The sequence below is a fragment of the Heloderma suspectum genome, chromosome 4 (genome assembly GCF_057233095.1).
Source record: "Heloderma suspectum isolate Gila_16-S chromosome 4, 16-S_ref, whole genome shotgun sequence".
Lineage (NCBI taxonomy): Eukaryota > Metazoa > Chordata > Lepidosauria > Squamata > Helodermatidae > Heloderma > Heloderma suspectum.
In genome coordinates this window covers 21,699,091-21,716,665 of record NC_139461.1, presented here as the reverse complement: position 1 = coordinate 21,716,665, position 17,575 = coordinate 21,699,091, and positions in this window count along the sequence as shown.

Here is a 17,575-nt window from a genome sequence, read left to right as displayed (position 1 = left end):
CATTTCTGCATCAAACTGGCATTTTTAAAAAGTCAGCACAAAAATGGTGGACAAAAAAGGTGCACGTGCACTTTTTGTATGGATTTTTAATAAATGTGTGCCTTTTTGTGCGCATGTTTGCCATTTTTTCCAATACACGTTTTAAAGTGATTTTTCAGCAAATAAAGCAGGTTTTGTGAGCATTTATTTCCAGATAGAGACACATTTTTTGAAACGTATACTTTTTTGTGCACATTTTTGAAATGTGTGCATTTTTTGTCCTCCCCCTCCCCTGTAAATATATGTATTTCATTGGCAAACTTTGTTCCGGTTTATGTTTCAGTTTAGGAAGTGTGGATTTGGTCAGTTCACACTGGAATGTGAGCCAAACAAATTTCTCACCCTTCCCTGCTCCTCACCCGGAGGTTTCATATTTCCCCTATGACTAGCAGCCATTGATACACCCATCCTCCAAGTATGTGTCTAATTACCCTTTAAAGCCACCTGAGATAGAGGCCATCTTTAGAATGTGCTGTTATCTTCATGCTTATTTGTAAAGAAAACAATGTGTGTCCCAAAGGCCATGTTCCTCATTGCTGGAATTGCCCCATCCAGGCTGTCCTCCATGGCATCAGAACCTTCTGCATTCTTGCATTGTTACTATGCTTATAGGGGTTCTGTTATCACATATTTGGGATCAAAAATATGAACAGATTTCATTATTAGGAAGTAGCAGAACAGAATTTCCAATGCCTGCAGCAGTTGTCTTCTCTTCTGCCCGACCAGAGAGAGCTTAAAACGTGAGCTAATGCTGCCAAATTTATATCCGTCAAGAACTCTTCCTTACATAACAGGTTAGTAACAATTCCAATTCCAGCTTTATGGGAGAGGGACTCTCCCCCTCCCTCCTGCCCAAAGACATAAATTGGCAGTTTAGTGTTTTGCACTCTTTGACATTCAAAGGGATGTAGCAGCTAAGAGTGCCATTTTTTCTTTATTCTTTTGGACGGGGTGCTGCCTTTGAACAATCTATCTGTGCTCTGAAATGAGAATATGATCCCACTGAGAGAACACAGTGTAACGCGAGCTCATCTCCGTGGCTGCCAGCTGAAGGCAGGCTGTGTGACAGTTGGAAGACAGGAATCCACCTCCTCCATTAAAACTGAAGTCAAATGTGGCTCAGCGAGACAGAAGTTTGGGGTTGCTTTATTCATGGGCGTCTCAACCAGGATGGAACGGAACAGACTCTACTTTCATTCTGCTCCCCATCATCCAGCAATGGGACCTGTATGTCCTGCATGGAACTGAGGGAGATAAATATTTCAGCAGTTTTTGTGGAGCGCAAAGTGCTATTTTATTAGCCCTCGACTTGTAAAGCAAGATGCCAAGCTCTCTTGCATTCAAATGCTCCGCAAGGGACCAGAGTACAGGACACAGTGCCCCTGCTTTTTGAACTATGCCAGCTCTCAGCACCAGATATAATTTGGGAGAGCTAAGTGCTCAAATAAATCTATCCCCATCCACCTCCTTGCTCCAAAATGATCCGTTACTGCAGAGTCTTGGCCAGGAAATATATGGCAAGCACTGGAAATTCAGTGTGTGCTGGCTGATACTTGAGACACAGCATTTGATACAGAGGTGTCAAGAAAAGAATGGAGTATTAGTATCTGGTATTCTGAATTGGATTGGCTATATTTAATACATAGCATGGGATTCATGAGATTCAATGAGATTCAATATTCAGAACATGATAGTGTCAATGGTTCCAGATTTCAAACCCTGATGTTTATAAAGAAGTGGCATGCAGATGCCCCAGGGCAGCTTTCTCTGCTCCCCTTCAAAGAATCAAAGAGTTGGACAGCTAGCTAGTTCAATCACATGCATTACAGTAGGAGTAGTAGGAGCATAAGAAGAGCCCTGCTGGATCAAATGAAAGGTGCCTCTGTTCCACCATCTTGCTTCTTGCAGTGACCAACCTGATGCAATTGTCTTCTTCCACAGAAACTGGTATTGAATTGCATCCTACCTCTGAACCTAGACTCTAGATCAGCTTTCCCCAACCTGGCGTGTGCCAGATGTGTTGGACTGTGCCTCAGCTGGGGGATGCTGGGAGTTGCAGTTCAACACACCTAGATGGCACCAGGTTGGGGAAGATTGCTCTAGGTCCCAGAGGGGGAACCTCTTTCAGCCTGAGGGTTGAATTCAATGCTGGATAAGTTCATAGGGGGCACATTCCAGTGGTGGGCAAGGCCAAAGGGGTAGAGCCCAAAACACCAACAAATACCAGTCTGTTTTAGCTAAGTAACTAAGCCTTAGGAGAGGCATTTCAACATTTAAGAAGGTGGGGGGAGGACTGTGCAAGAATTGTGGTTTCCCAGTTGGTGGTCAGGGAAAAGTGGCATGGCCATCTGAGGAACCCTGAAGGGGCAGGTTGGGAATGCCAGGATGATCAGATTTGGCCCATGTTCCTGAGGTCCCCCCTGTTCTAGGCATTTAGCCATTGTAACTAAAAGTCAGTGGTTGACCCATCATGCATAAATGTGTCTATTCCCTTTTTAACGCCATCTAAGGTAGCAGCCATCACCACCTCTTCTGGAAGCCAATTCCATCAATTAATTCTGCACAGTATGAAGGAGTCCTTCCCTTTTGTCTGTCCTGAATCCCCTGTCCGTCATTTTCATTGGATGGTCCTGGTTCTAGTATTATGGGAGAAGACAAAAAATGTCCCTCTCTCCACTTTCTCAAGCACCCTCCACTTGTCAATCCTGAATAGATCAACCTACCCATCTAGACCAGAATGTGACCCAGTTGGAGAAGAGATCCACCACCAAAAGGTTCCTATAGAGCAAATAGCCCCAAATAACATTGTCATTTAGCATAGTATAACAGCTAATAGACTTGAGTTGCAAATCAGCAAGTCCCTATTCCTGTCTTCCATCCACCATGAACTTACTAGATGGTTTTAGGGAAGCCATTATCCTCTCATGCTGCCTGGGACATGCTGGGAGCTTTAGTCCAACACGTCAGGAGGGCACCACATTCGGGAAGGCGGTTGTAGTTCTTCTACCATCCCATAATGTATTTATTTAGTAGACTTGCAATCCCACCTTTTGACCAATGATCCTCAAGGTGGCTTACAACAGATTGTAACAAAACACATACAGATACTCATACTCTAAACCCTCAGCACACAGCAGACCTTATCTCTCTTGCTTTGGGGGCTTGCTTTTGAGGCCCTTCAGCTCTGTGGCTCTCTGCCTTCTAGCAGTTGTAAAAGATCGAGGGCTGGTTCGCACACTCACTGCAGCCCACCATGGCTTATTTAAGCCACAGTGTGTTGTGGTGCATGCCAGTGGCCATTGCGAATATTCAAGCCATGGCGATTTATCTTGACATGCGAACCTGGCACAGGGTGGGTTGTTGCCATGGTTAACAACCCACCCACAACCCGCCCCCCCCATGGTGGTTCTTTTTGGCAGGGAAGGAGAGGCATGCTCCCTGCAGCTGCTCCTTCTTTGGCCAATGGATGAGCCAGGGTGATCTCCCCCTTGCCAGATGTTCTTCCTGAGAGACAGAAGGTGTAGCCCTATAATGGCCCTTGGTCCTCTGGCCAGTGGAGGAGACCAGAATGTGCTTCTTTTCAGCTCAGCTGGTACAGTAATGACCTCAGTACAGGTGGGATCCATTTTTCAAGGTAAGTTTTAATTTAATATTGGACTGTCTCAACACCCCCTCCCCATCACTTAAATACAGTTCCAGAGACCCTCATCACAATTTCTTCAGGTCCACCCTGGAATGAACTGGTTTTACTCTACATTGGGAATATCTCCATTTTATATCTTGAGGAAGTAGGATGAAGAGTCTTTAAGGCTGTGACTTTTTGATGAAAAAGTAGCTTATCTCCCCAGAGTGGTTTGGCCGAAAGGAACTGTTTACAAAACTAAAATCTTTATTGGGCTTTTAGTTAAATGTGAAAGAGACAAGGAAGATCAGACACTGTGAGTGAGATTCTATGGGTTTTGCACTTTTTGTTTGTTGTGTGTGTGTGTGGTAGTTCCAAAGCAAAACCCTCCTAATTTTACTGAGAGCTTTTGAGTTAAGTTACCCACCTTACAAGAGCCAGACCTGAAAAATAAATGGCCAGTGAAGCGAATATTTGAAGGAAGGAGAGTGTGGATGCCACATGGATTCATTGTGCCTGTCAGTTTTCTGGGCAGTGTAATTCCCAACATGTTTCTTAGGGTACAATCCTATGAATGTTTAGATAGAAAAAAGGTCTATGTCTGCCAGCTTGGGAGCATGCTGAGAGTTGTAGGACTTCTTTTGTGTCTAAACATGCATAGGATTCTACCCTTAATTTCTAACTAGGTGAAGTTGTGTAGCAATGCAATGCAAGACTGTAACAACATCAGAAAAATGCAAGCCCTGTCCAGGTATTCTAAATCCTGGATTTAGCAAGGACCAGTAGTGTAGTGGCAAATTCAGAAGTGCAAGGTCCCTTCATGAGAGTCACAGCCACACCCCCGCACAGCCACGACCCCTTCTGAGATTATACAACCTTGTAAGAGTATACAATACAAATGAGCTTTCAGTCACTTTGTTTGGAGTATCTGGTCACACTAATTCAGAATTATTAAAAGGTCCATTTGAAATGAAAACACACACACGCACACACAGTCATGTCCAGCAACTTGCTAGAAAATATTATTTGGTTAATCATAGAATTGTAGGGCTGGAGGGGGCCTATGCCCCTTCATGGATCACTGCCTTGTTGTGGCGAAGGGGCTTGCATAACTCAGTGAAGCCATAAGCTATGCCGTGCAGGGCCACCCAAGATGGACAGGTCATGGCAGAGAGTTCTGACAAAATGTGGTCCACTGGAGAAGGAAATGGCAACCCACTCCAGTATTCTTGCCAAGAAAACCCCATGGAACGTATCACAAGGCTAAAAGATATGACGCTGGAAGATGACCCCTCAGTTTGGAAGGTGTCCAATATACTACTGGGGAAGAGCAGAGGGTATTTCCAAGTAGCGCCAGAAAGGGTGAAGCGGCTGGGCCAAAGCCGAAAGGACACTCAGCTGTGGATGTGTCTGGTGGTGAAAAGAAAATCCGCTGCTGTAAAGAACAATATTGTTTAGGAACCTGGAATTTCAGATCAATGAATCAAGGCAAGCTGGAGGTGGTCAAACATGAGATGGCAAGATTGAACATCGACATCTTGGGAATCAGAGAACTAAAATGGACAAGCATGGGTGAATTTAATTCAGGTGACCATTATATCTACTACTGTGGGCAAGGATCCCTTAGAAGAAATAAAGTAGCACTCATAGCCAATAAAAGGGTGGGAAAAGCAGTACTGGGGTACAATCTCAGAAATGATAGAATGATCTCAGTACGAATCCAAGGCAAACCATTCAACATCACAGTAATTCAAGTCTATGCCCCAACCACTGAGGCCAAAGAAGCTGAGGTTGATCGGTTCTATGAAGACCTACAACACCTTCTAGAACTAACACCCAAAAAAGATGTCCTCTTCATCATAGGGGATTGGAATGCCAAAGCAGGAAGTCCAGAAATCACCGGGATAACAGGCAAGCATGGCCTTGGTGTACAAAATGAAGCAGGACAAAGGCTAATAGAGTTTTGCCAAGAGAACACGCTGATCATAGCAAACACTCTTTTCCAACAGCACAAGAGGTGACTCTACACATGGACATCACCAGATGGTCAATATCGAAATCAGATTGATTATGTCCTTTGCAGCCAAAGTTGGAGATGTCTATACAGTCAGCAAAAACAAGACCTGGAGCTGACTGTGGCTCAGATCATGAGCTTCTTGTTGCAAAATTTCAGCTGAAATTGAAGAACGTAGGGAAAATCACTAAACCATTCAGGTATGACCTAAATCATATCCCTTATGAATATATAGTGGAGGTGAGGAATAGATTGAAGGGATTAGACCTGATAGACAGAGTGCCTGAGGAACTATGGACAGAGGTCCGTAACATTGTTCAGGAGGCAGCAACTCAATCCATCCCAAAGAAAAAGAAATGCAAGAAAGCCAAGTGGCTGTCTGATGAGGCTTTACAAGTAGCTGAGGAAAGAAGGGAAGCAAAAAGCAAGGGAGACAGGGGAAGATATATCCAACTGAATGCAGAGTTCCAGAGAATAGCAAGGAGAGACAAGAAGGCCTTCTTAAATGAACAATGCAAAGAAATCGAGGAAAGCAATAGAATGGGAAAGACTAGAGATCTCTTCAAGAAAATCGGAGATCTCAAGGGAACGTTTTGTGCAAAGACGAGCATGATAAAGGACAAAGAAGGCAGGGACCTAACAGAAGCAGATGAGATTAAGAAGAGGTGGCAAGAATACACAGAAGAACTATACAGGAAGGATCTTAATGTCCCTGATAGCCATGATAATGTAGTCACTGAACTTGAGCCAGACATCCTCGACAGTGAAGTCAAGTGGGCCTTAGGAAGCATGACTAACAACAAAGCTAGCGGAAATGACAGTCTTCCAGCTGAGCTATTTAAAATCCTAAAAGATGATGCTGTTAAAGTGCTGCACTCAATATGCCAACACATTTGGAACACTCAACAGTGGCCACAGGACTGGAAAATGTCAGTTTACATTCCAATTCCAAAGAAGGGCAACGCCAAAGAGTGTTCAAACTACCGCACAATTGCGCTCATTTCACATGCCAGCAAGGTGATGCTCAAAATCCTGCAAGCTAGGCTTCAGCAGTATGTGAACTGAGAACTACCGGAAGTACAAGCTGGGTTTCGAAGAGGCAGAGGAACTAGAGATCAAATCGCCAACATTCGCTGGATCATGGAGAAAGCAAGAGAATTCCAGAAAAATGTCTATTTCTGCTTCATTGACTATGCTAAAGCCTTTGATTGTGTGGATCACAACAAACTGTGGCAAATTCTTAAAGAGATGGGAGTACCAGACCACCTTACCTGTCTCCTGAGAAACCTGTACGAGGGTCAAGAAGCAACAGTAAGAACCGGACATGAAACAACCGATTGGTTCAAAATTGGGAAAGGAGTACGACAAGGCTGCATATTGTTGCCCTGCTTATTTAATTTATATGCAGATTACATCATGAGAAACACCAGGTTGGATGAATCACAGGTCGGAATTAAGATTGCTGGGAGAATTATCAACAACCTCAGATACGCAGATGATACCACCCTAATGGCAGAAAGCAAAGAGGATCTCAAGAGCCTCTTGTTGAGGGTGAAAGAGGAGAGTGCAAAAGCTGGTTTGAAACTCAACATTACAAAAACTAAGATCATGGCATCTGGCCCCATCACTTCCTGGCATATAGAAGGGGAAGAAATGGAAGCAGTGACAGATTTTATTTTCTTGGGCTCCAAGATCACCACAGATGGTGACTGTAGCCATGAAATTAAAAGACGCTTGCTCCTTGGGAGGAAAGCTATGGCCAACCTAGACAGCATAGTAAGAAGCAGAGACATCACCTTGCAGACAAAGGTCCATATAATCAAAGCTATGGTTTTCCCAGTAGCAACGTATGGCTGTGAGAGCTGGACTATAAGGAAGGCTGAGTGCCAAAGAATTGATGCTTTCGAACTATGGTGCTGGCGAAGACTCTTACAAGTCCCCTGGACTGCAAGGAGGTCAAATCAGTCCATCCTAAAGGAAATCAACCCTGAGTGCTCATTGGAAGGACAGATCCTAAAGCTGAAGGTCAAATATTTTGGCCACCTAATGCGAAGAGAAAACTCTCTGGAAAAGACCCTGATGCTGGGAAAGACTGAAGGCAAAAGGGGACGGCAGAGGATGAGATGGCTAGATAGCATCACCGATGCAATGAATATGAACCTGAGCACACTCCGGGAGAGTGCGCAGGACAGGAAGGCCTGTCGTGCTATGGTCCATGGGGTCACGAAGAGTCGGACATGCCTTAACGACTGAACAACAACAAGGGGGCCTATGAGACCATCAAGTCCAGGTCAAAGCATCCCTGACAGATGGCTGTCCAGCTTCATCTTGAATGCCTCCAGTGTGGACTAAAAAGGTTAGTCCTTTTTAATTCAAGAAACATCATCATCATCATCATCGTCATCATATAATCATATTGTTGTTTATTTGTTCAGTCGCTTCCAACTCTTCCTGACTTCATGGACTAGCCCACGCCAGAACTTTCTGTTGGCCGTCGGCACCCCCAGCTCCCCCAAGGTCGTGTCCGTCACCTCCAGAATATCATCCATCCACCTTGCCCTTGGTCGGCCCCTCTTCCTTTGGCCTTCCACTTTCCCTAGCATCAGCATCTTCTCCAGGGTCTCCTGTCTTCTCATTATGTGGCCAAAGTACTTCAGTTTTGCCTTTCATATCATTCCCTCAAGTGAGCAGTCTGGCTTTATTTCCTGGAGTATGGACTGGTTTGATCTTCTTGCAGTCCAAGGCACTCTCAGAATTTCCATTTATTTTAATGGGGCATTGCTTCATACCTGATTGCAGTGGCTCTTCATAATAATAATAATAATAATAATAATAATAAATATAATATAATCATAGTATATTTATTATTCATTATTATTATGAAGAGCCATTGCAACCAGGTATGAAGCAATGCCCCATTAAAATAAATGGAACTTAGTCCGCGGTGACCCACAACACCTTAAATGCCGCCATCCTATACACACTTATTTTGGAGTAAATCCCATTGAACATAATGGTACTTACTTCTGAATAGATAAGTAGGATTGCCCTACAAGGCTACAAGCATGACTACACTCACTAGGGGAGTAAACTGAAGTCTGAATCATCTCCCTGTCAGTAGCTACGGAGGAAGACAAAACATACTTGAGTGGTGGGTTAGGAACAGACCTTTACTGGAGATATAACAAACTTGCATCTCAAGGTAAGCTGGCTGAGGTCAGCATCACTTGCAGAAGGAAGAAGGAAGAAGAGAGGGAAGTAGAGAGAGGAGACAAGGAAAAGACAGAATCACCTCTCAGGATTCCCCCCCCCCACCTTACTCATATTAACCCTTCAAGTTCAGGTTAAGTGACTCATGGCACTAGCCCCTCCAGCGTAAACTCCATTGAACATGTTGGGACTCACTTTTGAGTAAACAAGCCTAGGATCCTACTGTCAACAAGAGGGGTTGGATCCAACCCCAGGCCCCCTCCTGTGCCTTGAAGGACAAACTTAATGTGCAAACAAACAGCAGGTGAAATCTTTTCACTGCATGGTGCTAAAACATGATCCCCTGCAAATGTCTGCACATCAAGCCCACTAGAATCTCTCTCCCACACACAGCAAACCCCATGCAGAAGCATGAGCAATGGGCAATGGCAGCGCCCCCCCCCCCTGCTGCCTGCTCCTGCTGTGACCAGCAGCAGCAGCCCTGCATGGGTGGCCGGTGCTGCAGGACGACAAGGGCAATGCCGGGCATGCAGGCACAGAGCGGGGACAAGCAGCAGGGTGGGAACAGGGCCAGGAAGCTGAGGGGCTGGCTGGGGATGGTCGAATTGCGAGGCGGCTGCTCAGGGGGTGGAAGGTGGAGAAGCCAAGAGCTGAGGAGGACAATCGGGGGCTCTGAGAGGAGGCTGCAGAGCTCCCTCAGGCTTCCTCTCTTGCCCCCTTTGTTTGGCCGGCTCTGCATGGTAGGTGAGAGGCAGCCGCCAGCGGGCCACATTCCCTTCCTCTGCTCTCTTCTCCTCCCGCCACATCTGCCCCTGCAGCGGCAGCAGCAGATTGTGACTCACCAGGCTCCAATAAAGGGGCAGGAGCGAAGCCCATACACCACTGGCGAGGACCAGAACATCAGCAAAGCCTCCCCACACCCTTGTTGAGATCTCCATGACTCTCCACATTTTAGAGGGGTATCCTCTGCAGCAATTCAAAACACCTGGAGGGTAGCAGGTTGCCTGTCCCTGCTTTAAACCCTTCTCACCCATCCCACCCACGTCTGTAAGCTCACAGGTTTCTGTCAGGCTGTTTTGTGAGGGGTTGTTGATGTTTTTAAGTTAGTTTTCTTTTAATTTTTAATTGTCTCTACTTCTGTTTACCTTGGGAGTCCCTGGAGTATACAGAAATGAATCTAACACACAGATTCTGCAGCGGACGCATCTCCCGAGTCACATGGATTCCGCAGACTTGCGGACTGTTTTTTAATTATTGTTTTCTGGAATTCTTCACAAGTTTAGTCATAGAAAAATAGGATTTTTTTCTTTTTAAAACCACTAGCCAAAAATATGCATTTCCCCCAGAGGCTAAAGTGTGGAAATCTGCATTGGGGAAGGTTGCAGGGGGGATTTGTGCATTTTGGGAACTTTTGCAAATGTGAATTTCCAGAAATGTGAATTTTTGCAAATTCAGGAAATTGGGAACAATCTGATTCTGTCAGTGAGTGGACAATGGAATGAAAGGTGCCTGACAGCCCTTGAAATGAAGGTGCAATGGATTTTACAAATTCCATACATCCCTAGATGTCAGTCAACTAACGGGGTGCATATGGATAGGATACAGTTCCATATTGGGGCTATACCTGCATGGTAACCAGATAGGAGGTGTTTCTTGGGGAACCCCCCACTTTTTGCCATTTTGAACTCCACCAAAAAACCTGTCACGAGCTATTTATTTGAGGAATTTCCACCAATTTTCTTCCCTGAGCAAGAGTGGTGTGTGAGTTGCATGTCAAGTTATTAGTTATTAAAATATTTTACATGTTTCTGCAGGGAGAATTTTTTGGTATGCACATCACTTGAGCTGTCAGTATTACATCTGAATATACAATTTCTGCTGCTACATCTGCAATTAATTATTAGAAGTGGCTGATAAATGTAACCAATTTAGCAGCCCTGCATGGTGTGAATTTCAAATAGTCATTGTTGATATCTCTACTCAGTTTGGGCTGCATTGTCCACTTGTCTGCCATGTGTGGGAATCATAAGCTTAGTGGCCATCTTGATTACCATGGATGGGCCTAGCAGTGGTTTTGCTTTAGTATCACTCATTGGGTAGTGAAAGATTCGACAAAAGATTGCTAATGTTCCTTGATAGCTAGGATACTCTTTCCAGCCTTAGAATATCATACCCATCATAGTTCGTGAAGTTGACCCTTCTGAGAGCTAGAGTTGGACTAGTTGTGCAGAGTGAATTGGAGACAAACAGACAGACAACTATGTGTTTCTAACAGAGATGTGTACCAACCCCCAGCTTTGACTCATCCTGATTCAGCACCTTGGAAAATGGCCCGATTCAACTTGGACTAATTCAGAGTCCATCGGCTTTGACTCCATATCAAACCAGAACTGAGTTTTTGAAATCCGAGGCATCGTGCTTCCCATTGACTATCATAGGGATTTTTTTTTAAAAGTGTGTGTGTGTGTGTGTGTGTGGGTGTGTCTATCATCCATCCATCCTATCTATCTATTCATCCATCCATCCATCATATATATTTATATGTACGTATGTACGTATCTATCTATCTATCTATCTATCTATCTATCTATCTATCTATCTATCTATCTATCCTGTTTGTAAGGTGGATGAGATCTACAGGAATAGTAGCAGTTTTAAAGGGAGACTACACCTGCCAAATGTCATAAAAATAAAAGGTGCAGAGGTTTTTGTGCTACACACTTTCATTGTATGTGTGTGTGTGTCTCTCTCTCTGTGTGTGTTTTAAAGGGAACTGCCAATAATGGGTTTATTTCTGGACATAACTGGATAAGAATTGCATAGCTAGTTGCCCCTTCTGAGGGGATCAAGTCTGCCAAATTTCATTTGAATAGCCACAGGTGTTTTTGTTCAAGAGCAGCTTTGACATTTTGAGGGTCTCAAAAAGAGGACACAGTTATCTGTCTTCCTTGTTGGCCATTGTTCTGTGTAGAGGTGCCCATAAGAAAGAAACCTGCAAAGGTTCAGGAGGATAGGAGCAGGGGTCCATGTGGAAGGTGGGGGAGAATTGGTTCACTCCTTCTGTTTGGGGTGATGAATTCATATGAAAATGGAATGCATCATGGAGGTCTGTCCAGGCAGTAAACCTGCAAAGTTTCAGAAGTCCAGAAGTTTCAGAAGGGCTGGGACTAGGGAGTTATGATGACTGAAAACCAGTTCAATGCCTTTTTTCATAGTGTAGGCTGGTGGCATTGGAAGAATGGCCATCTCACAGTCCCATCTTTGCTTTCCCCCAAATCACAGTGAGTGGACTCCTTGGTAAAATGAGAGCTATGGTTAGGAGGTGGACCTTTCAGTCACTGAACTACACTCCCTCAATCCCCCATCCCCACTCAACAGCTTTTGAGAAATAAAAGTAGATGCTTCCTTCCCTCCCCCCACTCTTTTTTGTAGGAGATGGGGGGAGGCAGGGAAGTATCTGCATCTCCTGTGACTCCAAAACATGAGTCACTTAACAAAGCCTCATTATGGGGTGGATTTAGCTCTGTTGCTTTTGGAGGGAAACCCACTTCCATTCAGGAAGCAACAGAACAAGACCAAAGTCGCCCGATTCTGCATGGGCTTTGTCTGAAACGGATGGACATCCCTCCTTTCTAGCTAGCTGGAGTTAGCTGTATCTGGGGGCTAACAATAGGTTCTAACTAGCCCACCTAGGCCTCTCATTTGGCCATGAAGACCTTGCATCAATTTCTGCCCCAGGGGGAGCTAGCTCTCCCATGCCAAGTATCCCCTGTAAAGGGTAGAAGAAGGCAGCATTCTTGATGAATCCTTCCTAGTGTTTGAATAAAATAAATGAATGATCATGTCTGCATTTGTAATCAAGCATGGAGTATTAGTCATGGCGATTCCTCTCTGAAAACAGCAGGTGCCCACTTGTTTTAGTAGAAATGGATGAAATAATAATCTACTTGGGATATTGATAATACAGTAAATATTTGCTAAATAATGTAAAGGCTTTTTAAAAGGGATATTAATTAATGTTTGAATCATATCCACATTAATTTCTCTATATGCAATCTTCCCAGTCTAGCAAGGCAGGCTGCATACCAAAGCAAGAACATGAGAAGCTGACTTATGCTGAATCAGCCCTACTCTGAGATGCCGGGACTTGAACCTGGGATCTTCTGCATGCAAAGCACATGTTTTGCCAGAGATCAATGATCCTTTGTCAAAATAAGAGATAATCAGTTCACCTGCTTACTCCCGAGGACTGTGGGCAGGGACAGAGTTGTGGCTGGGGCAGGAGAAAAGGCAGGGCATATTTGTGATGTCCCTGCCTTTTCTCCTGAAAAGGGAGGGAGAGGAGTTCAGAGGTAGAGCACATGGTTTATATGCAGGAGGTCCCAGGTTCAGTCTCGAGCATCTCCAGGTAGGGCTGGAAAAATTCATGCCTGAAACTCTGGAGAGCTGCTGCCAGTCAGTGTCGAAAGTACTGGCCTAGACAGGCCAATGGTCTGACTCATTATAAAGCAGCTTACTGCAGTCCGATGATGGGCTGGTGGCTCTATATTAGCCTGCTGTGCCAGCAACATAGATCTCTCGATTTCCCTGTGCCCATGCCATCCTCTCTGACTTGCACTGTAAGATTTGCCTAGGGGCCACGTAGGTTCTTGTTTTGCTTGTCCACAGGTTGGCTGGGTAAGACAGGGCTGGGGGCTTGGGGTTGTTTTTTGCGGGGTTTTGCCTACTCTACACTGACTTTTAAAAAAAAAGTTTTGTTGGCTTTTCAAATTTAGCAATACATGAAGTAACTTAACATGTGATATCAGTAAGAAAGAACAACCATACGTTTTTATCTTGATCTTTGTTACATATGATTGTGTTGCTTGTCTGATCTCTGATCTTTATCAGTTTATACTCTGTTAACCCAATAAATCTTTCCACAAAAGACCATGTGACTGTGGTGGTTGACATACCTCTTTGAGCTGTATCATAAAGCTTATAAAATCCCACCATGTCGTGATGAAGTTATCCCCTCCTTGCACATTTCTGTATGCCCTTGGTGTGTGGGTTCACTTTTCCATTAAAGCTATCGACCATGATCTGAGCCTCCAATGCTGAATAGATGGACTGTGAATGCTTTTCCAAGTCCTCGCTACACTGACTTCGGGGAGAAGGATGCTAACAGAGGCATTGCCAGACAAGTAGGTTAGCTGGTCACATTAGGCAAGGATGTGTGGTTAAATTGTCCAGATAGGGATAAGGTTAAGAGAGGACCCTGAGGCACCTTTTCAGGTCACGGGTCACTCCTAAGGCCTGCAGTTGAGGGCTGTGGGAACCAGGGCAGCATAGGGATCCCCTTTCAGGCTAACTGATCCCACTCACTCGAAGTTACGGGGTTCTGGGGAGGAGAGAATGTATGATCAGGACACACCCACACCCACTCATCTGAGGAGGTACAGCTTAGGAAAAGAGGTGGAGTAAATACTGCCTTTCCCCCAGGGCACAGGCTCACCCTAAGAACATCAAGGATAGTTGCCTAACAGCCTAAGAAGTAGATCTTAGTGTGTGTAGTGGTGTGGTGTAGTGGTGAGAGTGTTGGACTGGGAGCTGGGAGATCTGGGTTCTAGTCCCCACTTGGCCATAGAAGCTCACTGGGTGACTTTAGGGCAGTCACAAACTCTCAGCCCAACCTACCTCACAGGGTTGTTGCTGTGAGGATAAAACGGAGAGGAGGAGGAGGATGAAACCCACCTTGGGTTCCTTGGAAGAGGAAAAAAGGTGGGATATAAATGCTAGCAAGCAAGCATGCAATAAATCCTATTCAGTTATTTTTTCTGTGCAGATCCGTTTTGTAAGTTAAATAAAGTGTGGCTTTTGTTCAATCCATTGCTCTTTGCTGACGGGTGCAACGACCCTCCCCCCAAATCTTGTTCTTCTGTCAGTGGAGCTGATACAGACACATGAAGCGTCTGGATGTGTATCACCGTCCTCATCACAATCTCATGAGTAGAGGCTGGTGACTCCGATTTCAGTGGGGCTGTGAATCTACTCCGGGTTTCAGTCAGAACCAGTCAGAACTCTAAAGAAGCTATCCATAGTGCTGAACCTACTTTAGGGGATAGGGTTATCACCTTGGATATCTCCTTTAGAGTTCTGGCTGGTTCTGACTGAGCCTCAGAGTGGATTTACAGTCCCACTGAAATCGGAGCCACCAGCCCACACTGGATCTCATCTGGGGACCATTGAACTGTCTGGAGGCATCTTTGGATGGGGATGTGTATTCCAAATTTGGGACACCGTCCAATTGCCACATGTGACAACTTTCCCTGAACAGTCTTGGATTGCTGTAAGGCTGCTGACAAGATCCTTCAAAAGAGGAAATCAGAACAAAACTGCTGTATGGTACTCTGAAATTAGAGGTATCTGGAACTGAAATCCACACCCCTCTTTTACAGTCCGCAGCAGCCTCATCCATGGAGAGCTACAGTACTTTAGTGGCACAGCCACGAGCATCCGTACTAGCTTTATTCTTGCAATATTTTTTATGCTTTCATGCCAAACGACAGCCAGTAATCCAGTCCACTTTTTCATACCAAGGTTTCTTTAGGGCACAATCCTATGGGGATAGCATTTTAGCTAGACAGGCTCTTTTGCCCATCTAGCTGAGGCATTGGGAAGGGGGAGGGAAGGAGGTGGGGAGGCCAGGGGATTCCTCGTAAGCTGGCTTCCCCAGTCCCCTCCCTTCCCCACCCATGGTAATGCCCCCTTTACCTTCCCTCTGAGGTCACTTTTGCAACCTCAGAAAGTCAGCCAGCATGGTTCTCTGCTCACTGACTGCAAAGGGAAGGGGGCAGGAAGCTGGGATTCCTGGGTCAGAGGTTGGAGCATTATCTCCGGCCTCAGATCCAGGAATCCAAACTATCCTATGGCCCCCCAGGCAACCCTATGTCTAAGGATCGCTGTCTTAATGCATTTAATGATCTGTGTGACCTTGAGCAAAATAGGCATTGCTTATGCTGCTTTAATAGTACACTACCCATGAAGAGACTGTGAGCAAAAATACCTGAGCACAGACATTGGAGAACTCAAATTAGAGCTGGTAATTGAAAATATACTGACCTACTTCAAATCAACCACTCACCTTTTAGATAGATAGACAGACAGACAGACAGACAAGGGCAGTGCATCCAGAACCCACAGGGCTGAAGTACTGGGACTTTTTGGTTAGCAGGACTGATGTCTTCACCCTCTGATGTCATCACCCACCTTCCCTCTGAGCTTAACTGTAACCCTCACAGTAGCCGAGTGGTGGTGGGGTGAGATGGGAGATGTTTTTTTTCCAGCAACAATCTATACTTGTGAGCTATCCCTGTTGTAATTTAAAGTGCTTTCAGGTGGCTTGGTCTTGAATGTGACTTAAGATCCATTAGACCTGCTCCTGATGGACCTAAAATGTGCTAGAACTGATCTGTAGACTTTGGGATCAAATGTTTCTCCCCGGTGCTGGGAAAAGAAACTCCTGAAAAATCTTGAGCTGGTGGGCTTATGATGTTCAAGGAGATGTCGTGTCTCTCTCATTCCCTTTCTCATGAGAATTTTGGTCTCTCCAACCAAAGTCCCAACATCCTAATCACTACACTGCCCATTGCCTGCTCATTATTCTATGGCTGTCAGCTCATCCTAATAAATTGGGTATTGTGCTATGTACTGCTGTTCTTTGATGCGTGTAGATAACACAGCTACCTGCATTTTGGACTCTCCCTGGGGGTGCAGCTCTGTGGGCCGTCCTGATGAGCACCTGCACTTCAAAATTTATGATGCCACTGGATATGGGGGATCACAAGCTTGAAAGCTCCCTTAAATCTTTCAAACGTGTTGCCCCCCTCCCACAGAGTGTAATGGTACAGTCCAGCAAGTGCTGCACCACACAGCCCTCCTGACTGTGTGTTTCAGGTCTGTGTCCTGCCACGTAGGCTTGCCAACCATAACATACCTTGCCTGCTCAGTTGGTATTTTTGCCTTGAGTTCAGTATCATGTAGTCTGTTGAATAAAGAAGACATTTTGAGATGGAGGGTGGGGGGCAGGTGTTAAATTTATTTCTGTTGATCCTGACAACCTGATCTGTCAGACTTTAACAACCCCTTTCAACCCCTTGCCCTGGCCAAACACTCCCCACACTTGGTCCCTTGCTTTCCCAGATCTTTGACTGGATGCAGATATGTGGCGTTAATCTTGCTACATTGCAGGTTGACACACACATGGCTGACCTTTCAAATGGTTCCATGCATGCATACTGTAGTGAGTCATTGGTATTCACAGGGAGAAGCTCCTGTTTCCTGTTTACACAGCCCAGGCTCATTTTAAATAATGAAATAGCCTGCTGTATATTCCTCCATGGACACCTTATCGAGTTATTCATGATGCAGGGCTCTTTCAAGCAGGGAGGACCTTTGCTTTGTTGCTTTAATAAGCATCTTTTAAAGGGATGGGGCCAATGGGATCTTTGGTGACTTTTTTTTATGGGGCGGCAGTCTTAAAATCACATGGCACATTTTCTATGCAAGGCAGACCCATTAATCATGCAGGTACTGGCCAGATTCAGAGAGGACTTAAAAAAAAAATAGAGATATTTAAGGTTGAGAGAAGGTGCTCCTGTGACAGATAATGAGAATTGCAGACAAGGTAGCTTGGTGACAGTGTGATTAAT